General features: G+C 42.2%; 1 pseudogene across 1 annotated transcript; it reads right to left on the reverse strand.

Annotated features, from left to right (window-relative positions):
• Positions 1–1,332: 1,332 nt before the first annotated feature.
• Positions 1,333–27,830, reverse strand: LOC306670403 (polyadenylate-binding protein 4-like; annotated as a pseudogene). Its single transcript has 5 exons — positions 27,774–27,830; positions 27,270–27,442; positions 3,470–3,852; positions 3,200–3,352; positions 1,333–2,348 (listed from the first exon to the last, which is right to left on the reverse strand). The product of its transcript is annotated as a polyadenylate-binding protein 4-like (transcript).
• Positions 27,831–27,929: the final 99 nt, after the last annotated feature.

The following is a 27,929-nucleotide window of genomic DNA, read 5'->3' on the forward strand; positions in this document are numbered from 1 at the left end:
TTTTTCTTTTTATTTGTTTATTTATATTTTAATTTTGAAACAGGGTCTCACTAAGTTGCTTAGGGCCTTGCTAAGTTGCTGAGGCTGGCCTCAAACTTGAGATTCTCCTGCTTCAGCCTCCTGAGCCCCTGGGATTACAGGTGTGCACCACAGTGCCCAGTTGAATTCTCTTCCTTTTTTTTCTTCTTTATAAACCTGTGCCTCAGTCTATGGGGAATCAATATGGAAATGCATGGTGACCTTTATAATATTCCCTACAGTACCTTGTTCAGCTAGAGGACTGTGTTATAGTCAAGTGATCTCTCATTCTTATATTCCCAGTATCAGATGAGTCAGATTCTTTGCTCAAAAGTTTAAATATGACATTAGCAATTTCAGCAGGTCTTTTCACAAAAACATTTCTTATTTTAAGACAAAAATATACAATCTTTAGTCAGAGCTGGTGTTACCCGATGGATTCTGTCTTTTAATGAGACTCTCTATTCTGAGCCCAGCAGTTTTGGACTTGTTAGTGCCTGAAGAGCATTTGATCAGCCTCAGAGGCAGAGTAGCCTAGAAGTTACCAGGATGGGCTCTGCAACAGACCTCTGGCTTTGGAGTCTAGTTTCCCTCTTTTAATTTTGTGATCTCGGGTGAGTTACTTACCTTGTGTGTACATTGGTTTTCTCATCTGTAAAATTAGGATACCAATAGAGTAGGCACCATATCTTGATTTTGTTTTGTTTTGTTTTATTTTGGGGATTGAACCCAGGAATGCTTTACCACTGAGCCACATCCCCAGTCAATTTTTATTTTTCATTTTTGGACAGAGTCTTGCTAAGTTGCTGAGGTTGGCCCTGAAATTGCAATCCTCCAGTCTCAGCCTCCTGAGTCACTGGGATTATAGGTATGTGTCACTGTCCTAGGCCAAGTACCATATCTTATTAGTATTTTCTTCCCAACTCTTGGCCCAAGGTAAAAAGGCAGTAAATAAGTATTGAACTGTCAGTGAGAGAAAATCTAAACCCTCTAGCTTCACTTGCCTTTAGTTGATTTTTGTTTTATGGACATTTTTTTCTTTGTTAAGAAACTTAAGATTTGGGTACATTAAATAAAACCAATTTTGTGGTGGGGGAAAACAAATTTCACAATAGGAAAAAAAAAAAAAAGCAACATTGCCTGGACTATAGCAAAACTCAGAGAATATAGTCTTATAATTGAAAATTCTAAGCATTTTGTAATTGACTTTTTAATACAAAATGACCCAATAAAAGTGCAACTTGTGGTTCTTGATGTTGAGCTCTGTAGACAAACTAGGAAGTTTTCAAACCTTGAGCTGATTTCCACAAGGGGTTAATTGTTTTTTGAACTGGTTTTTCCTTGTCTTAGAGGTAACAGTGCCCACCTTCTGGGCAGCTTCTTGGCATGGTGAGCCTGTAGACCACAGCATCATCTTCCTTGGAGTGGGAGATGCACAGGACTCCAGCATGTGTAGTAGCTCAGAATTTTTGATCTCCAGCAGCATTCCCATGACCTTTCCAGCCAGATTTGAACGCATTGTTCCGATGAGTGGAAACAAATGTCCCAGCATCTGCTTCTGTTTGTGAGGTGGAGCTGAGGCCAGCATGGAGGCAATTCAGAGGCTCTTGCCCTTGCACATGGACTGCAGGATGGAGTGCCCGCAGAGGCTATGTGGTAGGGTGAAGGCTGTGAATGCTGGAGGTCTACTTGTATGGTGCCACAGCTGGAAGAGCTTCAGCAGCAACTCCAGCATGAGGTGTAAAGTTTGGCACAGTTGTGCAACGCCAATTCTGAGTGACAGTAAAGAGGCTGGAGCATTGCTAGGTGGAGCTAGATGGTGAAGAGTTAAGACGAGGCCTAGACTGGCATATAGCACTTGATATTCCTTGGAAGCCTTGAGGTATCCCACATTGCTGCCAGCACGGATTAGGTCTTGTCTGTGCTAACTGGTTAAGTGTATAATATGGAGGTCTTCCCAGAGGCTGTGCAATTGCTGGCATGAAATAGCTGGAATTAATTTAAGATGGCATTGGCACGGAGCATGCTCATCCCAGCCACCTGGTGCATTTACTGGTTGGGCAGGTGAGCCTTTCTCTCTTCCTTCCCGCAAAGCCCATGATGCATCCATTCATTTCAGGAACGGTTTTGGTTGCCTCTTCAGGAGATAAGAAGCAGATGAAGCCAAACCCTTTGCTTTCTTCTTCCATCCTCCAACACTACCTTAGCACTGGTGATTGATCCAAAAGGACAACACTCTTTCCTTAATTTCTCATCATCAATAGTATCTTCTAAGTTCTTAATGTAGAGATTCATCCCCTGGAATTGACTTGTTTTCTCCTGTTTCAGTGCTCAAATTTTCATTTTAATTAGCCTGTTTCTACTTTCTTCATGTTTTTGGTATTGGGAATCGAACTCAGGGACCCTTAATCACTGAGCCACATTTGCAGACCTTTTTTGTATTTTACTTAGAGACAGGGTCTCGCTGAATTGCTTAGGGCCTCACTAAATTGCTGAGGCTGGCTTTGAACTTGGATGCTCCTGCCTCAGCCTCCTAAACTGCTGGGATTACAAGCATGCACAACCGTGCCCAGCCATTCTACTTTCTTCTGTGTCTGGCCTACAAATATGACTGTCCCACTGATATCTTTTCCATTCATCTCTTCCAACGCTTTATTGGCAGCCTCATGGTTTTCTTTGGTTTTTTGTTTGTTTGGCATTTTATTTGTCATGAAAATTGGAGTAGTGTGTTTCAAGTTTCTTACAAATCAAGGTTTAAACTGAAAGTGTATGCACATATATTATGTAATAAACATTATATATTTAACTATATAATTATGATATATTGTATTTTTGTTATTTAACATTAATATGGAAACAAATGTCTATTGTAGGTGACCAAATAGTTTCCCAACATCACATTTTGTTGAAATAAATGAGCTATGATGCATTTATGCATTTAAAAAATACTTTTAGTTGTAGATGGGCACAAAACCTATATTTTATTTATTTATCTTTTTATTTGGTGCTGAGGATTGAACCCAGTGCCTCACACATATGAAGCAGGTGTTCCACCACTGAGCTACAACCCCAGCCCCCACATTTATGCATTTTTAACTTCTACAGCTTAGTTTCAAACATTTAATGGAAACTTTCATTTAACATTAATGTCAAGATGAAATTTAAATAAATATAATCCTACAAGTGTTTTTTACAACTGAAATCAGAAAGCCTTCCTGGTTTTCATAACTCACAAAGCCAACGTCTTTGGATTCCCACTGGGATCTCTTATTCCTTTGACGTTCAGGGTCTTACAGAACTGACTGAATAACTTTTCCAAACTCTCATCCTGTACCTCTTCCCCAAAGTGTGTGTGTGTGTGTGTGTGTGTGTGTGTGTGTGTGTGTGTGTGTGCTAGGCAAGCACTTTACCAACTGAGCTATATTCCCAGCTCTTTCCCCAAAGTTCTTTTTTTTTTCCCAAAGTTTTTGATATAAACATTGGTGAATTCTTTAGCTTTGGCTCCAAGCTCAGCTTCCTGTGAGACTTGAATCTACCCAGACACTCTGTGGTCATTGAGGAGCATGCCATTCATCTTCTCCACCACAGCCTCTTGGGTCTCAGAGGGAACAAAAGCATAACCCTCAGAGATGTTCTCATCACACACTACCTTGAAGGACAAAATGTTCCCGAAAGCAGAGAAAGTATTATAAAGTACCTTCTTTTCTATAGATTTGCCCAGATTTTCTCAAAGAAGGATCCCTCTGAGACCACATGATACAGATCAGCTTTCCCTTAATCACATTAAAGTTCTTGGTGTCTAAGGCCTGCTCAGTAGTGGCTGGCTGATGGAAGCTGATGTAGGCATTTCATTGACTATTAAAATTACTAATTTTGAAGGTCACATAGCTGAGCAATTAATTACTAGTCTCCCACTAGCTTTCCTGTAGATGACGCCTCTGACTGAAGCCACCTAACAGGTTAAAACTCTTCTCCAACAAAAAGCTGCTTTCTGTTCTCCACCCTGTTCTGTATCTTAAACTGCAAGGTTAGCAATTTCTGGAAAAAGGAACTAAAATGACCTGAGTCATAGAACTTACTAATCAGTATTTTTTCCCTAGATTTACAGAAACCAGGATATTGAGTGACTTTCAGATAACAACCACATATGAATCAGAAAAGCAGACCAAGGTGGAAGGAATTTACAACCCTCCCCCCACTTACTCAGAGACTAAAAACATACTTCCCCCAAATTGCCACATAAGTCCTGTGCCTCAAGCAGATGGCCTTTGTCGGTGATAGCCGTCCATATTTAGTTTGCCGAGTTTCCAGCTGAATCTTTTTCCTTGCTCCAACAATTTGTCTTTGAGTCGCTGGCCTTTTCCAGTGTTAGTAAAGGAATTGGGTTCAGTTACAGAACCAGAACTGTCCAGAGACACCTGCAGAAGACTGTGTTCTGTGCTGTGAATTTGGGTAGATTTCTTTAGTTTGCAAACTTCTTGTCCTAAATGAGACTAGAGGAAGCTCACATGGCCTGATGTTAAGACCTTCTATGGCTTCCACCCTCACTCCAAGGGAAAATTTAGGATAAGAAAATTTCACCTGACTCTTTACAATGAAACCACAACCTATCTTCTGTCACAAAGCTATGCCTATTTACCATCTCCTCACTCCCAATTATAAAGGCAAATGGATATTATCCTGAAGGTGGAAAGCAAAAAGGACTTAGGGATGACAATTTAGAAACAGCACCCTATCTTTGGAACATAATGTCTGGGACTACTGATTCTGTTTCCTTTTTCCTTCTTGATTTAGAGAGTGGTAGAAGTCTGGAGTGTTGATCATTTCATGAAAGCAACGGAAGCATTTGACTTTGCTTAATCTGCCAGCTCTGCTCACCTACTTAGATGTGGCCAAGGCAGAACACACTCTGAAGATGTTGCTGCCCTTGAGAGGGTTGTTCTCTGGACTGAAACCCTATCTAATATGAATTCCCACGGTTAGCACCACCTTACCATCTTCTTCCTTCAATCTAAAGTGGTATTTATCCTGGAGTGTAAGGAGATTGGCTCAACATTTTTTCTAGCAGGAGGCTAGAACAGATACCTTTTGAATCCTCTTTCACTCTTAGAAAAATGTAGTTGTTGTCTCCTATTAGCCAGGTGCCCTGCTGAAAGCTTTAATATGCACCTCTCATTCAGTTCTCATAACAATCTTAGGGAGGAGCTAGCATTTCCTTACCGAGCAAATAAAGACTCCAGAAGGCAAAGAGATTTGACAAGATCACCTAATTACCAGTCAAACCTCATTCCGTGAACATTTATTGATGCCCTGCTATGGCCCAGGTGCTGGTATGAACTCTACGAATACGAAATGAATAAGAAGTAGTCCTGCTGGCTGTGGTGGTGCACACCTGTAATTCCAGTGGCTTGGGAGGCTGAGGTAGGAGTATTAAAGGTTCAAAGCCAGTTTCAGCTTCTTAGCAAGGCCCTAAGGAACTTAGTGAAACCCTGACTTAAAATAAAATAGAAAAAGTCTGAGGATGTGGCTCAATGATTAATTTGTGACATGTCATGGAAGCAAAATAAATGCATGCGAAGCAAAGGCTGAACCCCAGACATTCTGAGGTGAATCTGCATATTGCTGAGGAGCTGATCTTAAGCCTATTCTGCTCATGCCCCTACCCCTACCCCACCGCACAGCTGCCTTCTGAGAGTCAGAGTCCATTGCAGTACCAATGCTGCATGACAGAGAGATTTTCCCATCAACTGAGTGTCCTGTGTCTCAGCATCGGTGCTGCATAATTTGAACTGTAGGGATTATGTGTGGGAAATTTATTTGAACAGCACATAACAATAACAGCAGGTGTAGGGCAGCATTTACTAAGGCTTTATGAGAAATCCGTTAATCCTTTCCTAGAGAATGTAAACAGACACAGTATCTAAAAAAAGGAATCTGATCAAAAAAGTTTGGAAAAGGCTGAAAACTGTATGCCCCTTTTAGGGAAAGACTCCTCCCCACACACAAAATCTAAAATGTCAAGGCTAGATTAGATTATTTCTAATGGCCCTTCTAATCCCCAGTTCATATCCTGCTACAACAGATGTACAGCTCTGGTTTTGATGCTTTTGTGGGGCTAAAAGGGCCCACAGTGGGTGTGTAACATGGTCTCAATTCTGCCCTACCCAACCTGGGAACAGCTGGTCAAAAGCTTGGATGTTCTCTTAATGCAGCCATTCCCTTGCATGGCTAGGTCCAAATGGGAATTATCTGGCAATTCTGAGCTGTTTGTGCCAACTCCACAACCTTGAACCTCAGAAGAATCATCATTCACTTTTCCTCTTCTCCCTAGCAAGGGATATACCATTGCTAGAATTGTCACCCAAAATGTCCAAAGAAACAATTGGTTTAACAGTAAAGTGAAACTCTGGGGTAAGGAAGTAGTGGGTAGGAGAAATTTGATAGTGATTATCAACCAGGACCATGAAAACCCCAAGTACCCTCCAGGAGATGAGCTACCCAAGCATGTAGATGGAGAAATGAGACCTGAAGTTCCCCTGATCTTGAGAGAAGACATAACCAGGTCCACTCCCTTTAAAGTGCATCTGTGAAAAAGAAAGTACGCATGGTTCAGGTCAGATTTTGGAGTCATGGATAGTTCAAATAGATAGGGTTAGCTGACAGGTATTTCCCACTGATGGAGGACCCTATTAGCATAATACCATGTTCAGAACAGAGAGACCACACTTTTTGCGACAAAGGGTAGCTTCCAAATGGCCACTGTTTAAGGCGCACATTACATGTAAGCAGAGTGGTGTTATCCTCTGAATATCATCTCAGAAGTGTCAGAATACCATTATTAGGAACGATCTGTAACCAGGATTTTTCTTCCACCCTCTCCAGGATCCTTCCTTTTTCCTTTCCTCTGTCCTGACATATCATAGAGTATCCTTATGTTTCTGGTCTTGCATTGGGTTTCAGGGTATTCGTGGACCCTATGTTAGGTAAATTTTTGTCTCTGTGACAAAAATACCAAGCAAGATTAACTTACGGGAGGAAATTTTTATTGTGCCTCATGATTTCAGATTTTAGTCCATGTTTGGCCAAATCCACTGCTCTAGGCAGAGGAAGGGGGTGATGGAGGAGCATTGCTCCACTTATGGTAGGCAGGAAGCAGAGAGAGAGAAAAGGAGGAAGGGACTACAGGAAAGATGAACCCTTCCAGGGCTGCCCCCAGTGAACCACCTGTTCTAGTCAAAGCCCTACCTGACTACAGTTACCACCTAGTTCATTCAAACTAGGATGAACTGATTAGGTCATAGATCTCACAATCCAATCATTTTGCCTCTGAACATTCCTGCATTAACTTAACAGGAGCTTTTGGGGGACACCTCTTATCCAAACCATAACAGATCTCATGCAGATGTATACTGTGGGGGTCCTCTCAGCCATGTCCTACGTGGATGAGAAAAGGGTTAACTGCCGGAGGAGGATGTTGGCTGTATATCACTCAATTACCCAAAAACTTATCTACTCAATAAACACACAAGAGTCAATACTCTTTTTAAATGAGAGGGAGCATGATGGGTCTGGCCATACCAGCTCTGGCCTCTAACAACAATAACAAGTAGCCTAACTCTCTTTTATTTATAGCACACAGGGAAAAGGGGGTGAGGACTGGGAGGAGCTTCTTCTGTGATGGACAGAATAGGGTGGAGTTAGGGGAGCCATTCTCTTAGGGGGAATATTCCTGAAGGAAACAGGGAACCACTCCTATACAGCACCACATGCTTCCTGGCAATCTGGAACAGACCTCAATGGCTGCTAGTTCCTGGAAGCCAGGACTCTGTGTCCCATGGCTCAACCTAGTCTGATTCTGCTAATAAGGCTGGCATCCCACAGTGTACAGTGCCACCCTTACAAGGGCTGCTTTCAAAAGTGTTCAATGCAAAAATCAAGCATTGTCACAATTACCTTTGGGAATATTTTAAATCATGTGTAATGTTGGTGAAATGGTTACTCTGAGAAGAACAAGGACAGCCCAAGCAACTTATCTTCAACTGAGAAATTATATTACTCATTCTAACTTCTCCAGGCCATGGGTAAACTTAGTGTATGGAGTGGTGCCATTTAAGTTTCTATTTCCTTGTGGGATTTTGTTTTGGTTAAAATTGAATTTGTGTAAACTAAATATGTGTGCAAAATCCATTTAGTAAATACATAGAAAAATAACTACATTCTTCCTGATAATAGAGGTTACTTCCAGGGTAAGGACTGAGATTGGGTGTGGTACAACAAGAACAACAGAAACATCAAAAACAATATCAGCCTTCTCTCTTTTTCTTTTTGTTTTTGGTACTGGAAATTAAACCTAGTCATGCTTTACTAGTGAGCCACATTCTCAGCCTTTATATATATATATATATATATATATATATTTTTTTTTTTTTTATTATTTATTTATTTTAATTAAAAATCATAAATTTACATAGGGCAATATTGTTTGATTCATTCTGTTATTTTTTCCCTTCCCCCCACCCCTCCCACCCCTCTTTTCCCTCTATACAGTCCTTCCTTCCTCCATTCTTATCACCCTCCTTATCCCTAACCCTAAACTTAACCCTAACCCTAATGCTAACCCCTCCTACCCCCCCCTTATATGTCCTCATCTGCTTATCAGCAAGATCATTCATCCTTTAGTTTTTTGAGATTGCCTTATCTCACGTAGCATGATATCCTCCAATTTCATCCATTTGCCTGCAAATGCCATAATTTCATCATTCTTCATGGCGGAGTAATATTCCATTGTATATATATGCCACAGTTTCTTTATCCATTCATCAACTGAAGGGCATCTGGGTTGGTTCCACAATCTGGCTATACTGAGTTGAGCAGCAATGAACATTGATGTGGCTGTATCTCTGTAGTATGCTGGTTTTAAGTCCTTTGGGAATAGGCCGAGGAGTGGGATAGCTGGGTCAAATGGTGGTTCCATTCCAAGCTTTCTGAGGAATCTCCATACTGCTTTCCAGAGTGGCTGCACTAATTTGCAACCCCAACAGCAATGTATGAGTGTACCTTTTTCCCCACATCCTCTCCAACACCTATTGTTGCTTGTATTCTTGATAATCGCCATTCTAATTGGGGTGAGATGGAATCTTAAAGTAGTTTTGATTTGTATTTCTCTTATTACTAGAGATGTTGAACATTTTTCATATATCTGTTGATTGCTTGTAGATCTTATTCTGTGAAGTGTCTGTTCATATCCTTAACCCATTTGTTGATTGGGTTATTTGTATTCCTGGTGTAGAGTTTTTTTAGTTCTTTATAGATTCTGGAGATTAGTGCTCTATCTGAAGTATGAGTGGCAAAGATTTTCTCCCACTCTGTAGACTCTCTCTTCACATTACTGATAATATCCTTTGCTGAGAGAAAGCTTTTTAGTTTGAATCTATCCCCGTTATTGATTCTTGCTTTTATTTCTTGTGTTATGGGAGTCCTGTTAATGAAATCTGATCCTAAGCCGACATGTTGAAGATTTGGACCTACTTTTTCTTCTATAGGATGCAGGGTCTCTGGTCTGATTTCAAAGTCCTTGATCCATTTTGATTTGAGTTTTGTGCAGGGTGAGAGATAGGGATTTAGTTTCATTCTGTTGCATATGGTTTTCCAGTTTTCCCAGCACCATTTGTTGAAGAGGCTATCTTTTCTCCATTGCATATTTTTGGCCCCTTTGTCTAGTATGAGAAAATTGTATTTATTTGGGTTTGTGTCCATGTCCTCTATTCTGTACCATTGATCTACCTGTCTATTTTGGTACCAATACCATGCCGTTTTTGTTACTATTGCTTTGTAATAGAGTTGAAGATCTGGTATTGCGATACCCCCTGCTTTGCTCTTTCTACTGAGGATTGCTTTAGCTATTCTGGGTTTCTTATTCTTCCAGATGAATTTCATAATTGCTTGCTCTATTTCTGTAAGGTACATCATTGGGATTTTAATTGGAATTGCATTGAATTTGTATAGCACTTTTGGTAGTATGGCCATTTTGACAATATTAATTCTTCCTATCCAAGAACATGGGAGATCTTTCCATCTTCTAAGGTTTTCTTTAATTTCTTTCTTTAGTGTTCTGTAGTTGTCATTGTAGAGGTCTTTCACCTCTTTTGTGAGATTGATTCCCAAGTATTTTATTTTTTTCGAGGCTATTGTGAATGGGGTAGTTTTCCTAATTTCTCTTTCTGAAGATTCATCACTTATGTATAAAAATGTGTTGGATTTATGAGCATTGATCTTCTAACCTGCTACTTTACTGAATTCACTTATGAGTTCTAAGAGTTTTCTGGTGGAATTTCCCAGTTTCTCTAAATATATAATCATGTCATCAGCGAACAGGGATAGTTTGAGTTCTTCTTTTCCAATTCGTATCCCTTTAATTTCTTTGGACTGTCTAATTGCTCTGGCTAGAGTCTCAAGAACGATATTGAATAGAAGTGGTGAAAGAGGGCATCCCTGCCTTGTTCCAGTTTTTAGGGGGAATGCTTTTCAGTTTTTCACCATTTAGAATGATATTGGCCATGGGCTTAGTGTAGATGGCCTTTACAATGTTAAGGAATGTTCCCACTACCCCAATTTTCTCTAGTGTTTTGAGCATGAAGGGATGCTGTATTTTATGGAATGCTTTTTCTGCATCTATTGAAATAATCATGTGATTCTTAACTTTTAGTCTGTTGATATGGTGAATGACATTTATTGATTTCTGGATGTTGAACCAACCTTGCATCCCTGGGACAAAACCCACTTGATCATGGTGTACTATCTTTTCAATATATTTTTGTATGCGATTTGCTAAAATTTTGTTGAGAATATTTCCATCAATGTTCATTAAGGATATTGGTCTGAAATTTTCTTTCCTTGATGTGTCTCTGTCTAGTTTAGGTATCAGGGTGATATTGGCTTCATAGAATGAGTTTGGGAGGGTTCCCTCCTCTTCTGTTTTATGGAATACTTTGAGAAGTATTGGAATGAGCTCTTCTTTAAAGGTTTCGTAGAACTCGGCTGAGAACCCATCTGGTCCCGGACTTTTCTTTGTTGGTAGGCTTTTGATGACCTCTTCTATTTCATTGCTTGAAATTGATTTATTTAAGTTGTATATGTCCTCCTCGTTCAGTTTAGGTAATTCATATGTCTCTAGAAACTTGTTGATGTCTTCTATATTTTCTATTTTGTTGGAGTATAGATTTTCAAAATAGCTTCTAATTATGTTTTGTATTTCACTTGTGTCTGTTCTGATATTTTCTTGTTCATTCCGAATTTTAGTAATTTGAGTTTTCTCCCTCTTTCTCTGTTAGTGTGGCTAAGGGTTTATCAATTTTGTTTATTTTTTCAGAGAACCAACTATTTATTTTGTTAATTTTTCCGATTGTTTCTTTTGTTTCAATTTCGTTGATTTCGGCTGTGTTTTTAACTATTTCCTGTCTTCTACTACTTTTGGTGTTGATCTGCTCTTCTTTTTCTAGGGCTTTGAGCTGTAGTGTTAAGTCGTTTATTTGTTGATTTCTACTTCTTTTGTTGAATGCGCCCCATGAAATAAATCCTCCTCTAAGTACTGCTTTCATAGTGTCCCAGAGATTTTGATATGATGTGTCTTTGTTCTCGTTTACTTCTAAGAATTTTTAAATTTCCCTCCTGATGTCTTCTGTTATCCATTCATCATATAATAGTGTATTATTTAATCTCCAGGTATTGGAGAAGATTCTGTTTTTTATTCTGTCATTTATTTCTAATTTTAATCCATTATGATCTGATAAAGTACAAGGTAGTATCTCTATCTTCTTGTATTTGCTAACAGGAGCTTTGTGGCATAAGACATGGTCTATTTTAGAGAAGGATCCATGTGCTGCTGAGAAGAAAGTGTATTCGTTCTTTGTTGGATGGTATATTCTATATAAGTCGGTTAAGTCTAAATTGTTGATTGTGTTATTGAGATCTATGTTTTCTTTATTCAATTTTTGTTTGGACGATCTATCCAGTGGCAAGAGAGGTGTGTTAAAATCGCCTAGTATTATTGTGTTGTGGTCTATTTGATTTCTGGAATTGAGAAGGATTTGTTTGACGTACATGGATGAGCCAATGTTTGGGGCATAGATATTTATGATTGTTATGTCTTGCTAATTTATGCTTCCCTTAAGCAGTATGTAATGTCCTTCTTTATCCCTTCTGACTAGTTTTGGCTTGAAGTCCACATTATCTGAAATGAGGATGGATACTCTAGCTTTTTTGCTGTGTCCATGTGCATGGTATGTTTTTTCCCATCCTTTCACCTTTAGTCTATGGGTATCTTTTTCTATGAGATGAGTCTCTTGGAGGCAGCAAATTGTTGGATTTTTCTTTTTAATTCATTCTGCCAGTCTATGTCTTTTGATTGATGAGTTCAGGCCATTAACATTCATGGTTATTAATGTGATATGATTTGTATTCCCAGTCATTTGACTCATTTTTGTTTTTTGACATGATTTGGTTTCTCCTTTATTTGGCTATTCCTTTAGGCTAGTTCCTTCCGTTGCTGATTTGCATCGTTGTTTTTCATCTCTTCCTCATGGAATATTTTGCTGAGAATGTTCTGCAATGCTGGCTTTCTTTTTGTAAATTCCTTTAGCTTTTGTTTATCATGGAAGGATCTTATTTCATTGTCAAATCTGAAAGTAAGTTTTGCTGGGTATAAGATTCTTGGTTGGCATCCGTTTTCTTTCAGGGCTTGGTAAATGTTGTTCCAGGCCCTTCTAGCTTTTAGGGTCTGGATTGAAAAATCTGCTCATATTCTTATTGGTTTCCCCCTGAATATAATTTGATTCTTTTCTCTCGCGGCCTTTAAAATTCTGTCTTTATTTTGTATGTTAGGTATTTTCATAATAATGTGCCTTGGTGTGGGTCTGTTGTAATTTTGTATATTTGGAGTCCTATAAGCCTCTTGTACTTGGTTTTCCATTTCATTCTTCAGATTTGGGAAATTTTCTGATATTATTTCACTGAATACATTGTTCATTCCTTTGGTTTGTTTCTCTAAGCCTTCCTCAATCCCAATAATTTTTGAATTTGGCCTTTTCATGATATCCCATAATTCTTGTAGATTCTGTTCATGATTTCTTACCATCTTTTCTGTTTGGTCAACTTTGTTTTCAAGATTAAATATTTTGTCTTCAATATCTGAGGCTCTGTCTTCCAGGTTTTCTATCCTATTGGTTATGCTTTCTATGGAGTTTTTAACTTGGTTTATTGTTTCCTTCATTTCAATGATTTCTGTTTGGTTTTTTTTCAATATCTCTAACTCTTTATTGAAATGATCTCTTGCGTCCCATATTTGCTCTTTTAACTGTTGATTGGTGCGATCATTTAATGCCTGCGCTTGCTCTTTCATCTCCTCCTTCAATGCCTGCATTTGCTCTTTCATCTCCTCATTGGCTTCCCTGATTTTTTTAATTATGTACATTCTGAACTCCCTTTCTGACATTTCTTCTGCTGTGCTGTCATTGTGTTTTATTGATACAGTTCTAGGTTTGTTTGGGACATTTTCTTCCCTTTTTTTCTCATATTGGTCAGATTTCAGTGGGACTTTGTGATATTGCCGAATTCTTCTATTGGCTTATAGTGTCCCTGTAGATTTCCAGTGTATCACCTTCCTGCCTTCAGTAGCCTGAAGTCTTGGAGTAACTTGATATGCAGTGTTTCCAAGGAAAGCTGCCCCTAGCCCGCTACTGGTTCCAGGACTTGGAGCTGGCTCTGTGTGGAAAGGCTCTCACTGGGGGGCCTGCTCCGAGAAGCTAGCCTGGAAAGGTGCTTCCCGCCAGAGGTGGCCGGGCTGCGGGCTGCTTGGGGAAGTCCCTGGCTGCCCTGTCCTGGTCCATGAAGCAACCTGCGGCAGGAACTCACCGCCCTGGTTCAGGGACTTGAAGCTTGGTTCTGTGCAGAAAGGCTCTCACTGGGGGCTCCAAGATGCTGGAGAATCTGGCCCTGGGGGAGGAGCCCACCGCCGAAGTGCACAGAGCTGCCTGGGGAAGACTGTAGCTGCCCTGCCCTACTCTAATAAGCCACCCCATTCCGGGCCTGCCGCCCAGGCAGCGCTTCACCGGGTGGGGGAGACTCACCCCGTGGCTCTATTTTAGTCCGAGTCTCTCAATGCCTCCTGTTCTTGAATCCTGGGTTCTGGAGCGACTGGAGATGCAGTCACCCTCTAGTCTGCCATTTTGGATTGCCCCATGGAAAAAGCCTGCGGCCGGGGGGGGCCGGGGGGCAGGTCTGCCTGGAGAGGTCTCTGGCTGCCTTGCCCTGGTCCCAGAGGCTGCTTGCGGGCCGGAGGTCACCGCTGGCTTGGGGACTTGTGGCTGGCTCTGTGTAGAAAGGCTCTCACTGGGCGGTCTGCTCTGAGAAGCTAGCCTGGAAAGGTGCTTCCCGCTGGAGGGGTCCGGGCTGCGGGCTGCTTGGGGAAGTCCCTGGCTGCCCTGTCCTGGTCCCTGAAGCAACCTGCGGCAGGAACTTGCCGCCCTGGTTCAGGGACTTGAAGCTTGGTTCTGTGCAGGAAGGCCCTCACTGGGGGGCCTGCTCCAAGATGCTGGAGAATCTGGCCCCCGTGGCTCTATTTTAGTCCGAGTCTCTCAATGCCTCCCCTTCTTGAATCCTGGGTTCTGGAGTGACTGGAGATGCAGTCAACCTCTAGTCCGCCATCTTGGATCGTCCCCTATATTTATTTTTTTAAAATATTTTTTTAGTTGTAGATGGACACACTATCTTTATTTACTCATTGTTTTTTAATGTGGTGCTGAGGATTGAACCTTGTGCCTCACGTGTGTTGCAAGCGCTCCACCACTAAACCCCAGCCCCAGCCCCCTTTTATATATATATATAAAAAAATATATATATATATATATAAAGGCTAATATATATATATATTAGCCTTTAAATCCACATCTTTGTTTATTTTTAAATTGTCATTCTTATTTTGTTTTTAGAGAAAATGACGTTCAAAGAATCACCCTTCACTGGAGCCACAGAACCTCCAGGTGATGCTGCATGACAAGTGTCCCCATGGTGGGTCAGATGCTCTTGGAAAGCCCCTCCTACGCGCATCCATTCTGGGTGATGGCCACATCATTAGCCAACAGAAGCTTTATCAGGGCGTAATTTGACAGCGAGGACAGGTACAGCAGAATTTATGGGATCTCCTGGTTTTTGCCTTCATTGATCATGCGACTTTGCCCTGGAAACTGCGGACATTCACCTCGTGAGCTGTGAATGGGCACCCGTGGGTCTCGAGGCTCCGGTCAATTTCAGAGGACTGGCCCAAGCAGCTCCGATCATTTTCAGACTTGCACTGGCCCAGGAGCCGTGTTGTTGCCCCGTGCCCGCAGGGCGGCGAGCTGAGGCCCCTTTTTTATATTTTTAATTTTGAGACAGGGTCTCGTTGATTTGCTGAGGTTGTCCTTGAACTTATAGGTGGTAATGAGGATTGAACCCAAGGCCTTGCCCATGCTAGGCAAGTGTTCTACCACTGAGCTATACCATCCATCAGCCTGGGGGGTACTTTACCACTGGGCCACACCCCCAGCCCTTTTTATGTTTTGAGACAGAGTATCCCTAAGTTGCTGAGTTTGGCTTTGAACTCATGATCCTCCTGCCTCAGCCTCCGAAGCTGCTGGGATTACAGGTGTGCACCACTGTGCCCACCTCCTTTTATTCATTTCTAACACGAAAAATGTATTCATGTTTTTCTCATGCATCATAAAAATCCCTTAGCCACAGGTTGCTCCAATCTGTGAGGGGAAGACAGGCATGAAAATGAACAACAATAAGATAATATCATAAATGTTATAATAGCATCGTGCTGTGGGAGGCCACAGTCAGGGGAGCTATTAATTTTCCCCTGCAACTAAATCGTATTCCTGTTCTGTGCTTGGGGAAACACAGCTTATTTATCCTGCTTCAAGGAGACCTGAATATGGTGTGTCTTGCCAGATCCCTGCTCTGTCCCAGGGAAGGGCAGCTCTCAGGATATGTAGGACTACATGGGGACAGACACCACAAAGAAACGCTTGAGTGAGTTTTCTACCCTGTCACCCTTCTTCTGCCCTGGGGTCCCTGTTGTGCTGCATTGCCAGTGGGATCACCCTTGCCAGTGCCCTCTCCTCCTTTGCCCTCTGTGAGGTAGATGATGAGAATTATTATTTCTACATTAGGGACTGGGAAACACAGAAGCAGAGATAGGAACCCCATTCTTGGGTTGCCTCTACCCAAGGCCCAATCCTTCTAACTGCCCTCCTCTTCCCACCTCAGAAGGTGGTTAGGAATCCAGGAATCCACAATAACAGGTACAGAAAGCTGCTTGGAGATGGTCAGATCATTTCCCCAACACAAGTTGTAGTGTAAGCTGTATAGCCTGATGGGAGAATTGACATTTTCCTGGGAATAAGGTCCTTCTCAATTGAAGCTTGCACCTGGCATTGTTTGTTTGTTTGTCTGTTTAGTTCCCTGGGGATTGAGCCCAGGGGCGCTCTTTCACTGAGCTACATCCCCAAACACATATTTGTTTGTTTGCTTGTTTATGGTACTGGGGATTGAACCCTCTGAACTCACCACTGAGCCACAATCCCAGCCCTCTTTATTTTTTATTTTGAGACAGGGACTCACTAAATTGCATAGGCCAGCATTGAACTTGCAATCTTCCTGCTTTAGCAGGAAGTTGCTGGGATCCTGAGTTACTGGGATTACAGAGGTGTGCCACTGCACCCAGATTGGCATAGTTTTAAAAAAAGTTCCAAACTCTGGAATAAAACAGAATCCACCATGTTTCATCTAGGAGATACTGAACAGCTTAACTGAACTCTCTGAACCTCAGCTCTTTTTCATCAAATGGGAAAAACACTACCCACCTCACTGTGTAACTATGAGGACCAAACAGAAATCAATACGAAGCACTCAGCATGTAATAGTCCTCATCCCAACTCATTAGTTCTTTCCTAGGAGTGTACTGGCTGTTACAACTTCTGGTAGATTTGGTGAATTGACCTAGTTGGGACAATTTTAAACTATTTTCAGGCTAATTTTAGTCTATAGAAACATAGAGGGAAAAGGAGGAAGAGAAGGAGAAGAAAAGAAAGGAAGAAAAAGAAAAGAAAGGAAGAGGTTGTATTTCCTTGCTTTTTCTTATACAGTTGTGCCAGGAGTATGGACATCTCAAATTCATAATTAAATGGGGTCTCACTGTGTTGCCCAGGCTGGCCCTGAATTCATGGGCTCAGTCAATCAATCCTCAGACAATCCTCAGGCCTCAGTCTCCCAAGTGCAAATCAGAGATGTACTATAAACTGGCACCACCGCACCACCATCTTTTCTTTAGATGCCTTTGAAGACAGACCATGATGCTTTTATCAGTGTTTGATGTTGGCAATGGCCATGTTGCGTAGTTTTCCACAGACTTCCTCTTAGATAAAGGCATTTGATGATGGAGGACATTGGTCAACAAGGTTTTAGGCCTCTGGCTCAGCAACAAGCACAGCAGCATTCATAATAAATGGCTTTTCTCTAGGGTTAATTCTAGAGTCTGCTATCACTTAGAATCTGTATTTTTAAAATGCCTGAAGTTCTTTGGTTGTCATAACAGAATTCACTTTGACTGAAGGAAAATGTGAAAATTTTATAAGGAACTATATAGGAATATCTTATGAAATCCAAAGATAGAATATGATACACCTGTACAAAGAACCCAGTACAGGTAACCACAAAGACATCTCCCTGCATGCCCATTGGTTCCTCTCTCCTCCTTTCTCAGTATCTGAGAGCATATGGCTGAAATCTCCTGAGAGAGTGAAAGCTATGGTTCCTAGTTCAGTAAGGGCTGTCTAGCTCACAAATTCTAGTTCCCAGCTTGGGTGAGGTGTTTGTCAAGCTGGGCAGGTGAGCTACTTACAGCCAGAGGTAATGAGATACACAGGGCAGTCGTGGCAGCTGGAGCTCGTTCAGTGGTGGACAAAGACATACTGGCTACAATTTATGACTAAGAATTGATGACCAATGTAGACTGTTGATCTGTGCTGCATAAGGAGAACAAAAGTAACCACAAATGACCAAATCATTCCAAAGAGACTGGAATCGGACTGAGGATGAATAAAACATCCTTTCTTTTGGGTGGGTGTAATGGAGAAAAGACAGGGCTTGGTGGGGGATGGGAAAGGATGATAGAGCAAAGATAATTCTGGAAGGGGGTACCTGGAAGTTGAGGAGCAGACAATGATACCACAATCTAGGGAAGGGGAGAGGGGAGGGCAGCCAGGCCCTCTGCCTTGCTCTCTAGAACAGAACCTAATTATTCCCACTGGCCCTTTTGTAATCCCTCCCCTTTCCTTCAGCCTGATTCTAAATGAGGTCCCTGTTTTCTGTCTCCTGTCTCCTATCTTCTTGCTTGATTAAAACATTTTAAAAAATTAATAAGGAAATATTGATGACAAAATAGCCATAATAACTTCTGTTTACTAAGAGCCTGCCATATCAGCTGTACTACATAGTTCTTCTCTGATTTGCACAACAACTTTGTGAGGCAAACATTTCTATCCCATTTAATAGACATGGGAAATGGGTCTTAGCATGATAAAGTATGTAGACCCAACTCACAGTGCTACTGAGCACAGAGCAGCGTCAGACCCAGGTTTGCTGATTATTACTCACCAGCCTACTATTTTGTTGTTGTTGTTGTTGTTTGCAGCACTGGGGATCAAACCCAGGGTCTCATGCATGCTAGAGAAGCACTCTAATGAGCCACATCCCCAGTCCACTGGGTTCTTTTCAAGGTAGACAAAGAGCCTAATATAGTTACATATGCCTGTAACCTGAGCTATGTAGGAGGATCCCAAGTTTGAGACTGGTCTGGGTAATTTAGCAAGACCCAGTTACAAAATAAAAAAATAAAAAAGGCTGGGATGTAGCTCAATGGTTGCCTAGCATGTGTGAGACTCATTGATCCCCAGAATAGTAAATAGGAAAAAAGTGGATAAAGAACTTTCTTGGCTTCCTATTCCTGCAAGTTATTTCAACTTACTGCTTAGAACAATACAAGTTTATTAACTTGAAATTCTGGAAGACAGAAGTATAAAATCAAAGTTTTGGCAAGACCTGCTTTGCTGCTAGAGGCTCCAGAGTAGAATCCTTTTCCTTGCCTTTCCAGTTTCAGTAGGTTATCTGTATTCTGTGGTTCATGGCTCCTTCCTCCTTCCTTCTCAATCTTGTCACATCTTCAAATCTCTAATTCTGTTTCTGTCTTCACAGCTCCTTCTCTCAATATGACCCTCCAGCCTCCCTCTCTCCCCTTCCCTCTCTTAAATTTTGCTTCCAAGGCTAGTCCCTAACTTGCCTTATACTCATCTCAGCTTTGGTTGGGTCTTTTGTTTTAAAATTGGTTTCTTCCCTCTTGTAAAAATTCTTGTGATTACACTGAACACCTGTCCCCAAATAATCCAGGATAATCTCCCATTTCAAGATTCTTAACCTGGTCTGGGGGTATGGCTAGAGCATTTACCCAGCATGTGTAAGGCCCTGGTTTGATGCCAAGAACCAGAAAAGAAAAAAGTCTTTGACCTAATCACATTGGCACAGTCCCTTTTGCCATGTAAATTAACATATTTATAGGTTCTAGGATTAGGACATCAACATCTTTGAGGACCATCATTCTGCTCACCATGGGAACCATGTGTGTCTTCTTGGCTGCACCTAGCACAGAGCCTGTCTCATATATTAAGCTCTTCCGAAACAATTAATTGGTGAGTGAGGAATGATAAACTACAGTACTTCTTTTCCCCCCATGGTGCTAGGGATTTCAACCTAGTGGCACTCTACCACTGACCTACATCCTCAGTCCTTTTTTTGACATAGGACCTTGCTAAATTGCCACATTGGCCTTGAACTTGTGAGCCTCCTGTCTAAGCCTATCAAGTGACTAGGACTGTAGGCATATATTACTGGATCTGGTGTAGATAAAACTAAAATCTTATCCTTTTTTGTTTCTTGTTTCCATTTTCATTTTAGTTTTTGTTGCTCTATCTTAAGATGATAAGACCAGAAGGACCAATCCTATGGCCAGGCAATCTGCTCCTCCAACTGGCCATGAATTTTAAAATGGACAGCCCTTGACACAAGAGCTTGTCATCTAGTGGAATGGAACTCTAGGTTTGCAAGTAAATTTTAAAAGTGCAGATTGTGTCACTGGGATGGGGGTCCTGAGGAAGTCCCAAAATGGAGGTAGACCTCAACTCAGGCGATGGGGGTACTAGACATCATCACAAAAAGGAATTTAAGGATAGGTCAAAGTGAAACATAGGTTGATTCTATTAAAAGAAAGCAAGAAGGAGAGGGTGCACTAGTTTCTCTTTGGCAAGACATAATTTTATGTGTAAATTTATAGTATAAGAGAGATAACCTAAGAGGGTATTTTTTAGTTCTTTGTATTGGTGACTTGATATGTTAATCATTACCTACCAGAGACTGTTTAGGAGGAAAAATCTTTGTTTTCCCATTTGTTTTTACTGTCTAGGGGTGCTGGGCTCATTGTCTCCATTCAGCAAAGAATTGAAGAACAGGACACAGAGACAGCAAGAAGTAAGTTTATTGAAGAGAGAGATACAGAGATAGACTTCTTGGAAGAGAAGGGGTCCCAGAGCTGGGAATCTGGTGGGAGAGTTTTGGCCTGTTCTTTTCATGGTCTCTAGAATTTCCTCCTTTCCTTATCTCCCTTTCCTGTCCATGCGCTCCTTTTGATTGGTGCTCCCTCTGTCCAAGCGTTTGTTTTTGTTTTTTCTGTTGGATTCCTTGCTTAGGAGCACAAGTCCAGAAGTGTTTGTCTGATTGGGTCCCCCACTTGTGTCCATGAGTAGTTTCATCAAGAAGAAAGTTGACCTCATCAGAAGATCCTTTCCATGCTCCTTTATTCTGGACCTGCCCCAGACCGCCTTACCATCTTGCCCTGACTGCCTAAGCCCTTCCATATCTCTCTCAATCCCCCCCTCTCTCAGAGGACACCCTGACTACTGATGGGAGTTGGGACGATGACCGCTCTGACTACTTCAAGCTGGAAAGGGGCGTTGCAAAGCTTGAGTCAGGGTGTCCTCCTGAGGAGAGATCAAGGCAAAGAGGTGTGTTAAGGATGGTCCAGAGGTATTTGGTAGAAACTGGCAAGCACATTTTTGTGGGGTTTTGTCTATACAGTCATTTTTCTGATCCTAACATACAGATAAATATTATAACAGAAAGTGAGATTAATACTAAAACAAATATTATTATAGCATAAACAGAAGAATATTGTGCAGTTGGAGAAACAGAAAATCATACCAATGATGATCAGCATTAGTAGTTATTAGATGTGATATATCAATTAGCCTCTTAGCTATAATTTGAGTATGTAGTTTATATTGATTTAATTGACTGATTATATGTAAATAAATCTTTAACAACAGTACTTTGATTAAGGATATGGGGTAAAGGTAATGGTTTTGGGGTGCATGTTAAAGTAAAATCATTCACTCGGTCAAGAGAAATGTAAAAGATGTCATCCTGCCAATGGAGGACCTCTAGGTGTTCTATGCACCCAGCAAAAGGAGCAACTTAATTAAGAAAGTTTAAGTCAGATTGATTATTAGTTGCTAAGCAGACATGTTGAGCAGTTACTTCATAAAGCATGGAAAAGTTATGCACAGGATACAGAGTAAGGTCACATAGATTAGGAGAGTGGTTAAGTAGACAGGGCTCCATCTGCCTATGCAACCAACCACATACTTGTTCTTGATCACGGATAACACATTGCGATAAATCATATTGGTTTTATATTGTTTTTTTGGTACATGGATACCAACTAAAAGAGGCAAAGCAAAATAGGAATGTAGAACAAAAGGTATAACATGAAAATTACATAAAACATGTTGATTGGGTTTCATAATACTATATAGTCCCAGTGCAAAATAAATCAGAGTATTGTATGTTAAGTGGCTGTAAAGTCATCCAGTGGGTTAAATATGTATATGTAGTTTTTAGGGAGTTGACAGTCCAGTTAAACAACATGCTACATTAGTTAGATTAGTGAAAGTAGACGTATTCCACAAGATCAGGAATAGCTTATCATAGTCAAGAGCATTTTGGTGAGGCAGGATCAGTGAGCATTAATTGTCAAAGTTTGAGCCACATTGTCTGGCACTGTGCAGTCTGCCAGCCAAGCTCTCAAGGTCAATTGAACTTACTATTCGCAAACCAGTTCCAACTCCACCAAGTAAGGTATCATACCAAGTTCTTTTTTTCCTGATTACATTGTTTTAAAATAGGGGAAGTCAAAGAAAAAAATAATAGATGTTTTTGATAAATTCGAGTGATACACAAGATCTTGGAACTCTTTGTAGAGGTTGTACTTTGTCATATTAGATAAAACAGTAATGTGGTCCACCCATACTATACAATTGTGGATGACTGTAGCATTAGTACATAAAATAGTCTGTGATTTGTTTATAGTAATGTTCTCATTAGTACTATTAGAGACAGGATTACCAGAGCAATGTAGAAAAGAACAACGCCGTGCAGGGAGAGTGGGCCATGAAGAGGAAACATGGAGAGTGGGCCATGAAGAGGAAACATCGCAGCGTGACAAGGTGAGATGTGACATAATGTCCAGTGTAAAAGGAAGCATTCCTGTGCCAAGGCATACACAAGAGTATTTAGTGGAAGAGTCCAATTAGCAAAAACACATTTCTTATAACTATTGCATATGAAGTTATCTTAGTATCATAGGTCAAAGCAAGTGAGATGTGTGTACTGCTGGATGGAGTTAAAGGCATTCTGTGAGTCCAGGTGTGTACCACAGTCCAGGTTCCCAGAAGAAATATTCCTGCAACATATCTTTGTACACAGCTTGTAGTCATAATTAGGCTTCATTAGAACTAGACTTAATATAAACCGAGATTAATACATACCGAGATTAATAGCATTGTTGTGCTTAAATCGGTTAAAACTAGTAATAGCTTATGTATAGGACCCCAGTCTTGTGGAGCTGTTGTTACCAACCTAATAAGAGCCATTGATGTTGCAATTAAAAGACCAATAAAATCAAATATATCACTTAGCTTGTTTAAACAGAAACTTGAGGTCTTCTATTGACTCACAGGTGTGGTGGTCTGTGGGAGCCTCCATTGTAGTGGACTCAGTAGGGGGTCTCCAGGCCTTAAGGCAAGTGTGATGTATCCAGGGGTCTTCTCCTGCCACATGGGCTGCTAAAGGGGTTGACATGATTACTGGGTAATGACACTCCCAGTTGGGAGTATGTATCCACTTATTTGCATCTATTGTTTTTACTAGGACAAGATCCCCTGGACAAAAGAAAGGGGGCCCTTGATGATCTCCCTCAGGAAGTTCTTATCAGATTTCTGTAAGAATCTATTGAAGCTTGGCCAGCTGAGCTATAGGGGATACTGAGAAATCTCAATATCTAAAAGTAAATTGTTGAACAAAAATGCCCTTCCATTTTTGCATTCCAGGGACGCAAATGGAGTTAGACCCTGTCGGCTGGAGTATTTCTAAGCCTTATCAGGACCAAGGGCAGAAATTTAACCCAGGGGATTTTAGTCGTCTGACACAATCTTTTTAAGTGTCTCTTAAGAACTTCATTGGTGGGGCTGGGGTTGTGGCTCAGTGATAGAGTGCTTGCCTACCATGTGTGAAACACTGGGTTCAATTCTTAGCACCGCATATAAAGAAAGAAAATATAGGTGCATCAACAACTTAAAAAAATATTTAAAAAAAGAAGTAGTTCATTGGTTGTTTCTACCTTGCCTGAAGATTGAAGTCTCCATGAACAATTAAGATGAAATTTAATTCCTAAGGCTCAAGAGAGTTTTTGTGTTATTTCTGCCTTAAACACAGGTCCATTATCACTGTGAAGACTTTGAGGGAGACCAAAGTGAGGAATGATCTCCTAAAGTAGAACTTTTACAACTTCAATAGCCTTTTCAGATCTGTAAGGCAAAGCTTCTACCTATCCACTGAGTGTATCCACCAGAACTAGTAAGTATTTTGAATTCAGTCTCCGGGTATATGGGTAAAACCTAACGGCCAGTCTGCTCCTGGATAAAAATCCAATAAAAATGTGTTTCTTTGATGTCTGAAAGGGTGGAGATATTAGAGGAATTAACTCATTGGTAAATTTCACAGCTTTGGATGATCTGTAGGGCTGTGTCCTTAAGCACTTTCCTGAAAACATTTTTTGTATTAGGGTGAGAGCGTTATCTCTTCCCAAATGGTAGAGTTGATGGGAAGACTTTAAAACATTCCACTAGGAGGCTTCAGGAAGTAATAGGATGCCTTTAGGAGAAATCCACCATCCTCTATGATCTAGTTGGTATCATTTAGTTACAAGCCTTTGTAATCACTGCGAGGGAAGCCACCAGTATTTGGTCATTTTCAGTTCCAATTGGGTTGGGAAAATGGATCCTGCCCCTCACCAAGACTTGTGGTGGGAAGAATCCGCCAAACATAGAGGGTTTCAGGAGATCAGTGGCCAATAAGATGACACATGTCAGTGTAGTAAAAACCCAGTCATTTTCTCATAATGTGCAGTTCAGGGGGAGGCAGGTGAGGGATAGGACAGGGACTCAACAATGTCACAACTTGTGTCTGGGTAGCATGACTTGTTGCCTAAAGGGTCCCAGGTGACACCCCAACCAGCAAGTCTAGCTTCAAGACTGAAAGAAGGGGGGCAGAGCTCCATCAACTGCATCATCTTCCCTTTGATTGAAAAGGCAAAAGCTTTCCCAGAAATCCTCCATAGACATTTTCCCACAATTCTTTAACCAGAATTGTTTCATGAAGCCCATCATAGAAATGAGGGAAACTGGGAAGTTATTTAGTTGGGTAGATTGCTACCTCTTTCCCCAAACTGGAAATCTGTCACACAAAAAGGAAGAAGTGAAGATAGGGTAAGCACTGAGCACTGTCAGCTTCAATTAGCACTGGGCCTGAAAGAGTGATGAGAATCACCAAACTTCTCCCCATGCCATCTCCCCAGAGTCTCTGTATTAACCTGTTTTCTGTTGCTCCAACAAAGTACTTGAAAATGGGTATTTTATAAAGAGATGAGGTTTATTTAACTCAGAGTCCAAGATTTGGCAGCTCCTGGGGCTGACCTAGGTGAGGCTCATCACAACATGGTGAATGGCATCATGGTGGGAGGACATGCAAGGGGTAGAGATTGCATGGCCAGATACCTGGGGAGGGACCAATCTTGCTCTTTTTATTAAAAAATCTCACAGGATCTAATGGGGGCCCATGAGAAGTACATTACTCCCTTCCTAGGGCATCACCCCCAGTGACTGAATTACCTCACACTAGGCCCCACCTCTTACAGGTTTTACCACGTCAACACTGCCACACTGAGGACCAAGCCTCCAGCCTATGAACCGTTGGGGGACAAACCACATCCACATCATTGCAAGCTCCAACAAAGCCAACATTGTAAGAGCAGGATGTCCCAGTCTACAACATGTGTGTTTGTGGGGGTGGGAAAGGTTGCTCTTAGAAGTCACTGGAAGCAGTCAGAGCCCCCATTCTGGAATATCTGTGAAGTCAAACTTAATACTACTTCCCTTCCCTGCTGTAGTCACAGCAGTCTGGGTGCCAACCCAGAAGAGGTAACTAGTGGCTCTCATTTCTCTGAGAACAGGAGGCCTAGCCATGCCTTTCTCAAAGAATATCATGGCCCCACCCCAACATCTGGTGGGATATTCCTGGTTTCTCCCAAGCCTGTTTGCTGCTTTTAATGTAGTGCCACTTGTCACTTTCAGTGGCCTCTTCTTCACATTCCCATACGTCTCACATGCAAGCTGTCAGGTTTCTTACAAAGAGACAGAAGGGAAAATAGACCATGATAGTGAAGAGGCAGGGAAGTGGAGAGAGAGGGTCAGGAGGGGAACCTGATGTGCAAACACAGAGGTGCCTGATGCATTCAGGGAACTGCGAGTGGCTGGTAATGCTGGTGACATTTGGTGGAGTCTCCGTGGTCTGTCTCTAGCCTGGGCATTTAGATCTGTCCTTGAGGTGTGTGAGTCCTACCTCAGGGGAGCCAGGCCTCATGGGAAGCTCTGGGTTGCGCAAAACTAGAAATTACTTTGGTTTTAGATGCAGGTGGCTGGCTCAGAATGAGGAGTGGGCCTTTCCTGTGGTTACAAGACTTCTCTTTGTCCTAACCTTCTGCAGTCTGATTGGTCTAAATGTCTCAGATCCTGGTATCTTGCATCGAGATAAGGCCTCAGACCCCTCAGAGAAGGAGGTGGCTCCACAAGGGCTGATGCCTACAGGGGTGATTTCTAAAGTGCTAACCCCACCGATGGCCTCAGGATCCCTTCTCTCCATGTCATCATACTTAGGACCTGGCACTTCCTTTCCCAAGCCACTGAGGTGTGAAAACAGAATCCTGGAGGTTTTCCAGTTGCTTTAGAAGGGGGACTGGGCAGGCTGGCAAGAGAGGCCAGCAGGCTCTTCCAAACCACGCATTTCACTCTTCCTCCTTCCCATTTCACACACGACTGTTCCAAAGGCTGGAGCCGCATGTAGAGCTCTTCTGGCTGGAAACGCCTTCTCTTTGGCTACCAGCCCACCTGAGTGGTCAGCTTGCTCAGTAGGGACTGGGCTTCCCTTGCCCACTCTCTCCCCATGCTTCTTGTTGCCCAGTGATGCTATGGGGATGCCTGAGAACCAGAGTGAGGGAAGGACCTCCTGCCACTGCCCCCGCATCTTTCCATGGCAGGCTCCTTGAAACAGAACCCGAGATGCCATATGTGGTATGGATGTACCTCAGGGCCTTTCAAATGCCATGGTGCCCAAAGTGCTGCTTCCACAGCCAGCCCAGACCTTCCACTGTCCCTGGTGCAACATCTGTGTGGAGGTGAGTACTCCTCCTCCCTGTCCACTCACCAGTCCATCCTGGGCACCTGAGCAGGACCAGGAACCTGACATCATCAGTGGGCCATGGGTGGTATGAAAACATTTTCCCAGATGGCTAAAAGTGGCTCTCAACCACTCTGGGTCACTTACATATGTCATCGCCTCTGTGTCTGCACCTGTCCTTGCTTGCAAGGCTGGCCTTGCTTGCACAGATGCTGACATGCAAAGGGCTTCACATCTGTGCTGAGCCTGGTGGAGTCAGGGGGAGGAAAGGCAGCCCCTGTCCCATCCCCTGGCTTGCTGATACAAGATACCCAGACCTTAGGCTGGCTGCTGCCCTGTTGTGGGGCTCTTTGCCTGTCCATCTCTGGGTGTCCCAATTGGAGGATTTCCTGGGTTCTGGGAGTTCTTCTCTCATTTGCACACCCTGCATGGGTTTACAAGTGCAGAAGACTGACTGGGCAATGGTAGTCTTTTCGTCCTTATCTAGTATCTGAGAAAACAGAGTTCCAGAGTTATTCTTTTTCCTGCTCGAAGTGACACCAGGCGGGTCTTGTCTCTGAAGACGACTGGTGATGAGTCCTAACTGTGCTCTAACAATGGAAATGCTAGTTTCTCCCTGGAGATGGGAACCCGTGTGTAGGGCCAAGAGCAGGAGGCCTAGAGGGCCGCGTCGGGGGAGGCTCTTGAGGCCTGCCTCCTCTCCTCTACGAGTTTGACCACCATTGTAAGTGGGTGAATAACTGCATAGGTCATTGCAACTTCCGCATCTTCCTGCTGCTGCTCATGTTCCTTTGTCTGTAGCTGGGTGCACTGAAGCTTACCTGCATCATATTCCTCCTGTGCATGAGACACATGCCCTTCTCCCTGGACAAAGCCATGGCGTATCCACAGTCCCAAGGCCCCGCTCTGGGAAGAGCACCGATTGTGCGAGGGGCGTGGTGACCGAGGGCGGGGCCGATGTGGGCAGGGCTAGAAGG

This window comes from Sciurus vulgaris (genome assembly GCF_902686455.1).
Source record: "Sciurus vulgaris genome assembly, chromosome: 10".
Taxonomy (NCBI): Eukaryota; Metazoa; Chordata; class Mammalia; order Rodentia; family Sciuridae; genus Sciurus; species Sciurus vulgaris.